This window comes from Ovis aries, chromosome 3 (assembly GCF_016772045.2).
Source record: "Ovis aries strain OAR_USU_Benz2616 breed Rambouillet chromosome 3, ARS-UI_Ramb_v3.0, whole genome shotgun sequence".
NCBI classification, from domain to species: domain Eukaryota; kingdom Metazoa; phylum Chordata; class Mammalia; order Artiodactyla; family Bovidae; genus Ovis; species Ovis aries.
In genome coordinates, this window is record NC_056056.1 from 209,158,908 (window position 1) to 209,168,392 (window position 9,485).

The window sequence follows — 9,485 nt, forward strand, 5'->3', positions numbered from 1 at the left end:
AACACCTACCTGGCGCCTGCTCTCCCGCTCTGCCCCCCAGCAGGAGCTCACCCACATATATAGATGGTACCTCTGCAGGCCTGTAATGAAGAAGGTGCCCTGATAATGAAAGAGCTTGGTCTCCATCTTGAGGATCAGAGAGAAAAGTCATTGAAAAGTTTTAAACTGGGGAGGAGTGTGATCAGTGGATACTGTAGACAGACAGCTGACAGAATAGGGAAGGTGGACAAGAGGGGCAAGGCTAGTGGCAGACCTGCCTTTCAGATTGTTTCATGAGTGTGTGTGTGTGTGTGTGTGCACGCACGCGCACGTGCTAAGTCACTTCAGTCATGTCCAAGTCCTTGCAACCCTATAGGCTATAGCCCTGGAGAAGGCGATGGCACCCCACTCCAGTACTCTTGCCTGGAAAATCCCATGGACAGAGGAGCCTGGTAGGCTGCAACTGAAGGACTTCACTTTCACTTTTCACTTTCATGCATTGGAGAAGGAAATGGCAACCCACTCCAGTATTTTTGGTCGCACACAGTCGGATACGACTGAAGCGACTTAGCAGCAGCAGCAGCAGACTATAGCCCACCAGGCTCCTCTGTCCATGGGATTCTCCAGGCAAGAAACCTGGAGTAGGTTTTCATGACCTCCTCCAGGGGATCTTTCTGACCCAGGGTTCAAACCCTCATCTCTTTAAGTCTTCTGCATTGGCAGGTTGGTTCTTTACCACTAGCACCACCTGGGAAGCTCTCAGAGTGACTCAATCCCGCCCAAATACCCTTAGGCTATGGAAGTTAGCTTGAAACCAGAGATGACTCGGGGTAGGGGAGCAAGAAGGACAGACCCAACTCCAACAGAGTCACTCTTTTTTAAAATGTTGTTTTTTAATTGAAGGATAATTTCTTTACAATGTTGGTTCCACTTCTGCCAATGGTTTCATTTCTGCTAATCAACATGAATTAGTACATATGTCTTTCTGCTTTATTGACTATGCCAAAGCCTTTGACTGTGTGGATCACAATAAACTGTGGAAAATTCTGAAAGAGATGGGAATACCCATCTCTGAGAATACCACATGACCTGCCTCTTGAGAAATCTCTATGCAGGTCAGGAAGCAACAGTTAGAACTGGACAAGGAACAACAGACTGGTTCCAAACAGGGAAAGGAATACATCAAGGCTGATATTGTCACCTTGCTTATTTAACGTATATGCAGAGTACATCATGAGAAATGCTGGACAGGATGAACACAAGCTGGAATCAAGATTGCCAGGAGAAATATCAATAACCTCAGATATGCAGATGACACCACCCTTATGGCAGAAAGTGAAGAAGAACTAAAGAGCCTCTTGATGAAAGTGAAAGAAGAGAGTGAAAAAGTTGGCTTAAAGCTCAACATTCAGAAAACTAAGATCGTGGCACCTGGTCCCATCACTTCATGGGAAATAGATGGGAAACAGTGGAAACAGTGTCAGACTTTATTTGTGGGGGGTCGGGGGGCTCTAAAATCACTGCAGATGGTGACTGCACCCATGAAATTAAAAGATGCTTGCTCCTTGGCAAGAAAGCTATGACCAGCCTAGACAGCATATTTAAAAGCAGAGACATGACTTTGTCAACCAAGGTCCATCTAGTCAAGGTTATGGCTTTTTCAGTAGTCTTGTATGGATGTGAAAGTTGGACTATAAAGAAAGCTGAGCACAGAGGAATTGATGCTTTTGAACTGTGGTGTTGGAGAAGACTCTTGAGAGTCCCTTGAACTTCAAGGAAATCCAACCAGTCCATCATAAAGGAGATTAGTCCTAAGTGTTCATTGGAAGGACTGATGTTGAAGCTGAAACTCCATTACTTTGGCCACCTGATGCAAAGAGCTGACTCATTTGAAAAGACTCTGATGTTGGGAAAGATTGAGGGCAGGAGGAGAAGGGGATGATAGAGGATAGATGGTTGGATGGCACCACCAACTCAATGGACATGAGTTTGGGTAAACTCCAGGAGTTGGTGATGGACAGGGAGCCCTCTTGTGCTACAGTCCATGGGGTTGCAAAGAGTTGGACACAGCTGAGCAACTGAACTGAACTGTACCTATGTCCCCTCCCTTTGGGACCTACCTCTCACTTTCCACCTCCCACCCTATCCCATCCCTCTGGATTATTACAGAGCTTGGTTTAAGTTCCCTGAGTCATACAGCAAATTCCCATTGGCTATCTATGTTATACACAGTAGAGTATATGCTTCCGCACTGCTCTCTCCATTCATCTCATCCTCTCCTTCTTCCTCCCAACTCTTGTCCATAAGTTGGTTCGCCACCTCCAGTAGAGTCACTCTTTCCTCTAAATCCCTGGTCTGCCCACATCTATACTGACCATTAAGGACAGAAGCCCAGGATCCCTGACTCAGGCCTCCTTAGCCCCATCTGCTCTCCACCTCACTCCTGTACCTCTCCTCACCAGACTCTGGGCAGGGAACCTGTCCTGACCCAGGGCGAGCTGTCTAAAGACAGGAAACTGCCCCACCCTTTCAGCCCAGGGTCTTCTGAGGTTGTCTGGAGTCCAAGAGACAGCAAACTCCTCTTTAAATTCTGAGGTCTAATGAAGGCTGCAGAAAAACCTTCCTGATCTGGAAAACCCAGCACCCCGCCTCCACCCGCCACCCTGCCATCCCTGCCCCCATGGGCGCTTCCCCACCCAGGACAGCAGGTGGCAGCACCAATGGGAACTGCCAAAATAAAACCAAAGGACTTCCCTGGTGGTCTAGTGGTTAGGAATCCACCTGCCAATGCAGCAGACACAGGTTCGATCCCTGATCCAGGAAGATCCCACACGCCTCGGAGCAATTAGGCCCCTGCGCCACAACTACTAGAGCCCGTGCTCGGCAACAAGAGAAGCTACTGCAAGGAGAAGCCCGGGCACTGTTACAAAGAACCAGCGCAGCCAAAAAGGAGTAAATTTATTTATTTACTAAAAAAAAATAAAAGCAAAAATAAAAATCCAAACTGAAAATGAGTCTCTGTGCTTAGTGCCCTGGTCGCCATGTTCTCCCTCGCTCTGTCTCCATCCCCCACCACAGCTTCAAAGACTGCCCCCCTCCCTACCTCAGCCCCCTGCCTTCCTCAGTTAATGAGAAACACAACTCAGTAGACCCAGAAGTTGGCTCAGAAGGTGTAAGTGAGAACTGGAGATAAGGGCAGAGTAAAGACAGCAGGATACGGATTTGCCTTGAGATATAAACTCCCAGGAGCTTCCCCGGTGGTCTCAGCAATAAAGAATCTGCCTGCAATGTGGGAAACCCAGGTTCTACCCCTGGGTCTGGAAGAACTCCTGGAGGAGGGCATGGCAATCCCCTCCAGGGTTCTTGCCTGGAGAAACCTAGAAGAGCCTGGCAGACTATAGTCCAGGGGGTCGCAAAGAGTAGGACACGACTGAAGCAGCTGAGCACACCGCATAAGCTCCCAGGACTGAAAGGATCTCTGTGGCCTGAGCTGGTAGCCAAGGACCAAAAGTTCTTCTCCATTAATCCTATGGATTCAAGATGCCCCCAGAGCCAAGGTCTATCATTGTCTTCATCTGGCTTAGAAAGGGCTGGCTGGTCACAATGATCATTTTTGCTGTCTAGTCATTCAGTCGTGTTGGAATCTTTGCAACCCCATGGACTACCACACTGCAGGCCTCCCTGTCCATCACCAACTCCCGCAGCTTGCTCAAACTCATGTCCATTGAGTCAGTGATGCCATCCAGCCATCTCATCTTCTGTCACTCCCTTCTTCTCCTGCCCTCAGTCTTTCCCAGCATCAGGGTCTTTTCCAGTGAGTCAGCTCTTCACATCAGGTGGCCAAAGTATTGGAGCTTCAGCTTCAGCATCAGTCCTTCCATAATTACCAAGCCCTTTTGTGATTATCAAAGTCATTTAGTAACATTACAAGAATTTCACTAAACAGAGTAACATTTTTTAGACCATCCGTAGCCCTATTCTCTAATACACTGTTCCTGTATATTAGAGGGTATTTATTGTAGACTGCTTCTGTGTTTTCTATTTTTGTGGACATAGTGTCCTTAGAGTTTCATTGTTTATTTTCTTTATTCAGTTCTCCTGCTGAGGGTGGGGGCCTCCACAGAGCAAATGTACTTCTACTCTTTAGGGGCTCACATTTGACTAAGGGAAGGGAGACAGAATGGATGATTGAAAGACAAGAAGTTACCAGTCTGCCTGGGACTAAATCTGTTCTAGGATTGAAAGCCCCGTGTCCCAGACAAACCAGGATGATTTCTAATAGGTCACCCTACTAGAAGCAAGTCCTCCCAAATTAAATGGAGTTAGAGTTCAGAATTTCATTTCAATCCATAGATTGGCCTCAGCTCTACCTCTTTGCCTTCTTTTTTTTTTTTTTTTCTTATTTTTAAATTTTCTTTTAGTGGTTGCTCTAGGCAACTTTTCTCAAGCTCTGTACCCTTGAAAAGTACTGAGATCATTTCGTCTTTCTTCTGCATTATTCATTCTGCTATTCAGGGCCTTTAACTCAGCTTCTAGAAGAGCCTGGCAGACTACAGTCCAGGGGGTCGCAAAGAGTAGGACACGACTGAAGCAGCTGAGCACACCGCATAAGCTCCCAGGACTGAAAGGATCTATGTGGCCTGAGCTGGTAGCCAAGGACCAAAAGTTGGTCCTTGGCAAATGTATTTTCTAATTTTTCTTTACTCCTCCTTATAGTTTCTAGTTTCTTTTTGCAGCATTAGCATTCCTTGTCAATAGCCTTTCTTAATTTCTTCAAAGATTGGCACAACACTATAAATCAACTATGCACCAACTTGCTTCAGTTGTGTCCAACTCTTTGCAACCCCATGGACTGTAGCCTGCCAGGCTCCTCTGTCCATGGAATTCTCTGGGCAAGAATACTGAAGTGAGTTGCCATGCCCTCCTCCAAGGGACCCTCCCAACCCAGGGATCAAACCCAGGTCTCCCGAGTTGCAGGCTGATTCTTTACCCTCTGAGCCATCAGGGTACCGCCTCTCCTGATCTGTCCTCCAGTAGCTCATTCACCTTGATTCCTGCCCATAACCCTACAAACCCTAGGAGCATCTCTCCTACAGCAGCTCTGCTCACGACAAAGTCTTGAAGTTTTCTTTTATCTGAAAATGCTTTCATTTCATCTTCAATCTTGAAGAACATTTTCACTGGCAAAGTAACTCGGAGCTGAGGACTTTTTTTCTTTTGGTGTTCTGAAGATGCTGCAACACTGCTTGCTTCTATATGGTTTTTGATGAGAAAGCAGTGACATTGAGAATGTTGTTCTCTGTTTTCAGCATGTCCTTTATCTCTATCCAGCCTCTTTCAAGATTCCCTTCTTATCTTTGGTTTTTAGCAGTTTGACTCTGATGTGCCTCTTTGTTTATTTTCAATTCTGCTTGGAGTTTATGAAGTTTCTTGAACCTGAAGATATACGCCTTTCACAAAAGCTGGAAAGTTCCAACCATTATTTCTTTGAATATTTTTGCTGCCTCACTCTCTCTCTCTCTCTCCTCTCCTTCTGGGACTCCAAGAATACATATCTTAGAGAGTTTTTTTAATATCATGCTCCTGAGTTTCTGCTCATTTTAAAAGTTTTTTTCCCTCTCTGTCCTTCAGATCGATTAATTTCTATTTATCTATCTTCAAGGTCACTGACTCTTCTACCATCTCCATCCTTCTATTAAGCCAGTGATTTTTTTAAAATTTCATATCCTGCCTCTCTGTGGCTCTATATTTTAAGTTTCTGTTTCTCCGCTTGTGTTCCTGTCTTTTTTCTTTCAAAGGAGCATAGCTTGCTACCCGATGGACTGTAGCTTTGCATCTCTGTGTGCTGAAGTCCTTGGGCTCTGACTCCACCATCTGGGTCATCTCAGGGGTTGGTCTGTTGTCTTTCTCTAGAGTGTGGTTTGTGTTTTCCTGTTTCTTCTTATTTGGAGTAATTGTGGATTATACCCTGGACATTATAAAGTCTGTGGGTTCAGTGATGTTTCTCCGAAAATTATTGATTTTTTTTTTTCAGTTAGGCAGTTAACTTGGTTCACTCAACCTGTAGGCTGTCTTGAGATGAGCAGTAGCCCAAATTTAAGTCATCTTCTTTTAGTCCTAGCTGGTTTACCTGGAGCCTGCCCCCAAGCAGCCATTGTTGAGGGGAATGATGAAGAAATATCTGAGACACTCAAGTAGCTTACAGCCGGATTATGAGCCAGGAATCACACAGTGAGAGAATGATACACTTGAGCTTGGAGCTCAGGAAGGTGGGTCAGGCTCAATGCTATGGCCCCCACCTCTTATCCTCACACGGCCTGTGCCCACATGCAGGTCGAGGTGAGCAAAAGCACCCGGTGGTGCAGAAATTAAGAAAGGCATGCTTGCTCTCCCTAAGACCTGCTCCCTTTCCCAAGGCTCCCCTACCTCCCCACTCCCAGCCCTGAGGACCCTCCATGCCTAAATCTCTGCCATAATCGATGGGGCAGCTACTTCTGCTTCTTCTGCCCAGCTTACAAACTGCAGAGCAACAGCTGCTTCTATCTCCCTGCCAGCTGGAGAGAAGGCCCCAAAGAGGGGAGGTTATCCTGAAAGCAGGATTGGGGAACTGCTGACCCCCAACAGCCCACATGGGCCTGCCTCACTAGCCCCCCTAGTTCCACAAGGGCCTGCAGTCACCAGCTGAGGCTCCTTCTCAGTCCCCAGTCCCTGGTGGCTTTCTCCCCTGACCCCAACACACACTATCGCTGCACCATCCAGGTGGGCCCTGGTCAGGTTCTCCTGTGCAAAGGGTCAGATTCACCAAAATGGGGACTATGTCCAGGCCCTGGGCCTCTCCAGATTCCAGCTGCAGGAGGGGTCACTCCCCATCACCCTCTTCGTCCCCTGCCCTCTTTCCCACCCAGTCTCCACCCAGCACTTTACCCCCTGTCCATTTAGAGTGACCAGTTGTCCTGGTTCATCCAGAATTTCCCCAGTTTTAAAACTGAGAGCCCTACATCCCAAGAAGGCTTTTAGTCCCATGCAAATTGGCGTCCTGCCTGCTTTGGGGTTTTCTTTCAAGGGCCTCCCCCTCCTCTCCTCCAGAATGTCTCCAGGAACAATGGGCTAGCCAAGGTACTCCACTAAATCCTGCTCTTAGGAAGGGAGCACAAGCTTAGGAGCAGAGTACAACCCAGCCCACACAGACTGTCCAAGGGAACAGGGACTGATGCTCCAAAGGAAGACTAGAGGAGGATCCCCAGCCCCCATGGGAGCCTCAGCTGGTTTCTTCCCACCAGGTGGGTCATGGACGGTACTGTTGTTCACACCTGTGGATGTCTCTGGCTTCCCAGGTGCTTCTTGTGACCCTAAGAGTTATATATCAGTAAAAGGGCAGGTTTCAGGACTTCCCTGGTGCTCCAGTGGTTAAGACTCTGAGCTTCCAACCCAGGAAGGCCGGGATTCGATCCTTGGTTGGGGAACTAAAATCTTGCATGCTACAGGGTGAAAAAATAGAATAAAAATAAACCATCTCCAATATTTACCCCTGAGTCAGACAGCAGTAGTATCTACTCTAGAGACTTTTTTAAGGTCATGCTGACAATCACTATATTTCCAGGAACTTTCCACTCTACCTGTTCCTTGAGCCTTCCCCAGACACAGTCCCACGGCCTCGCTTGGGCCAAGTCCTCACACTCTGCTTGGAGGGAAAGGACAGTTCTCCCACCTGAAGATGGAAAATGCAATGTGTCCGATATCCATTTAACTTTCTCTTTTCCTTTGAACATGTTAAGCTGCCTTTTTTCCTCCTCTAAATACTCTATAATGAAATGCTGGTACTTGGTTTTAGAAAGCAAGCCCACAAATGCTCATGAAATAAATCTCAGGAAGATGAGAGTATAATCCTTCTTATCCTGGAGTTGCAGAAAATCAGACATGATTCTTCTTCACAGAGTTGATCCTGATAAAGGGGTGAATCAAGAACATTCAGTGAAGATAGGTAATCCTGTTCTCTGTTATACTTCTGTCATCTTTGGGAGTGTAACTTGTATGGAGGAATCTTTTTAAGATATTCAGACTTCAGAGATGGTTGCTATAGGAGCAGTACAATGGCATCTATAAACTTTAAAAGGCGGCAACTCAGGAATTCTCTAGAAATCCAATGGTTAGGATGCCAAGCTTCCACTGCCTGGGGTACAGGTTCAAGCCTTGGTTGGGGGACTAAGACCCTGTCTGCTGTGTAGCACAGCCCCAAAACAAACAAAAGGCTGCAACTCTGCTCAGCCATTAATAACTTATTCTTCTGAAAACGATATTTAAATTAACTTCTTCAGGAACTTCCCTGGCGGTTCAGAGGTTAAGACTTCACCTTCCAATGCAGGGGGTGCACGTTCAACCCGTGATCCAGAAGCTAAGGTCCCACATACTTTGCAGCCAAAAAACCAAAACGTAAAACAGAAAAGTGAAAGTGGACGTCACTCAGTTGTGTCCAATTCTTTGTGACCCCATGGATTATACAGTCCGTGGAATTCTCTAGGCCAGAATCCCGGAGTGGGTAGCCTTCCCCTTCTCCAGGGGATCTTCACAACTCAGGGATCAAACCCAGGTCTCCCACACTGCAGGAAGATTCTTTACTAGTTGAGTCATAAACAGAAGCAATATTGTAACAAATTCAATAAAGACTTTTTAAATGGTCCATAAAATAATAGTAAATTAACTAATTAACCTCTTCCCTTTCCAGAAAGCATAAGTACTTGTGAGACTGTGGTTTATTTGTTAGACCAGACAGATACCTTTGGGACTCTCTTCTCCTTTCTAGCATAAAGGTAAAATTCTCTGCTTGACTTTTTTTTTTTCCCCAAAAGTTTTTAAGAGCTTTGGAGCCTGCAAGTACTTGAATTAACAGGAGGAATCCCTGTGCTCTGACCTACCAGGAGAGAGAGGAATCAGCTTTATGGCACGCACTGGGCGTTCAGACAGGGCAGCCCTTTGTCCACAGACCCGCCCCACCCCCAACACCTGCCTACAGAAACTTTGGCCTGAAGCTGACCCTGCCCTGCGTCAGCCTGAGCCTGCTGGACAAGCAGCATCAGGGGCCTGTGGGCGGGATTCAAGGACTGCCTCAGTGCGGGCCCCCAGCCATGTTTGGGGAGGTGGGAGATACAGTGGTCATAAAGTTCAACGTGTACAAGAGGCTGGCTGGTTACAGAATGAGCAGGAGGTCAGGGAGGGAGAAGTTTTGCTGATTAAAGGCGAAAGGCTAACTCAGAAGGAGCATCCTACCGAGTGTGAGACACGGACACGGTAAAAATTAAACAGTGCGAAAAAGACAAAAGTGAGTGCACCCACCCACCCCTGATGGCCTCTCCAGGCCAGGGCGGTTGTGGAGCTTTTTCCTCTGCTTTAGGGTAGGTGAGCTCTTCTTGAATCAGACAGAAGGTGGCGCTCAACCCAGAGAATTAGAGAAAAGGGAACTGAGGCGAATTACTCAACTCATTTCCAGTAACTTCTCCCTCCTCCCCCAC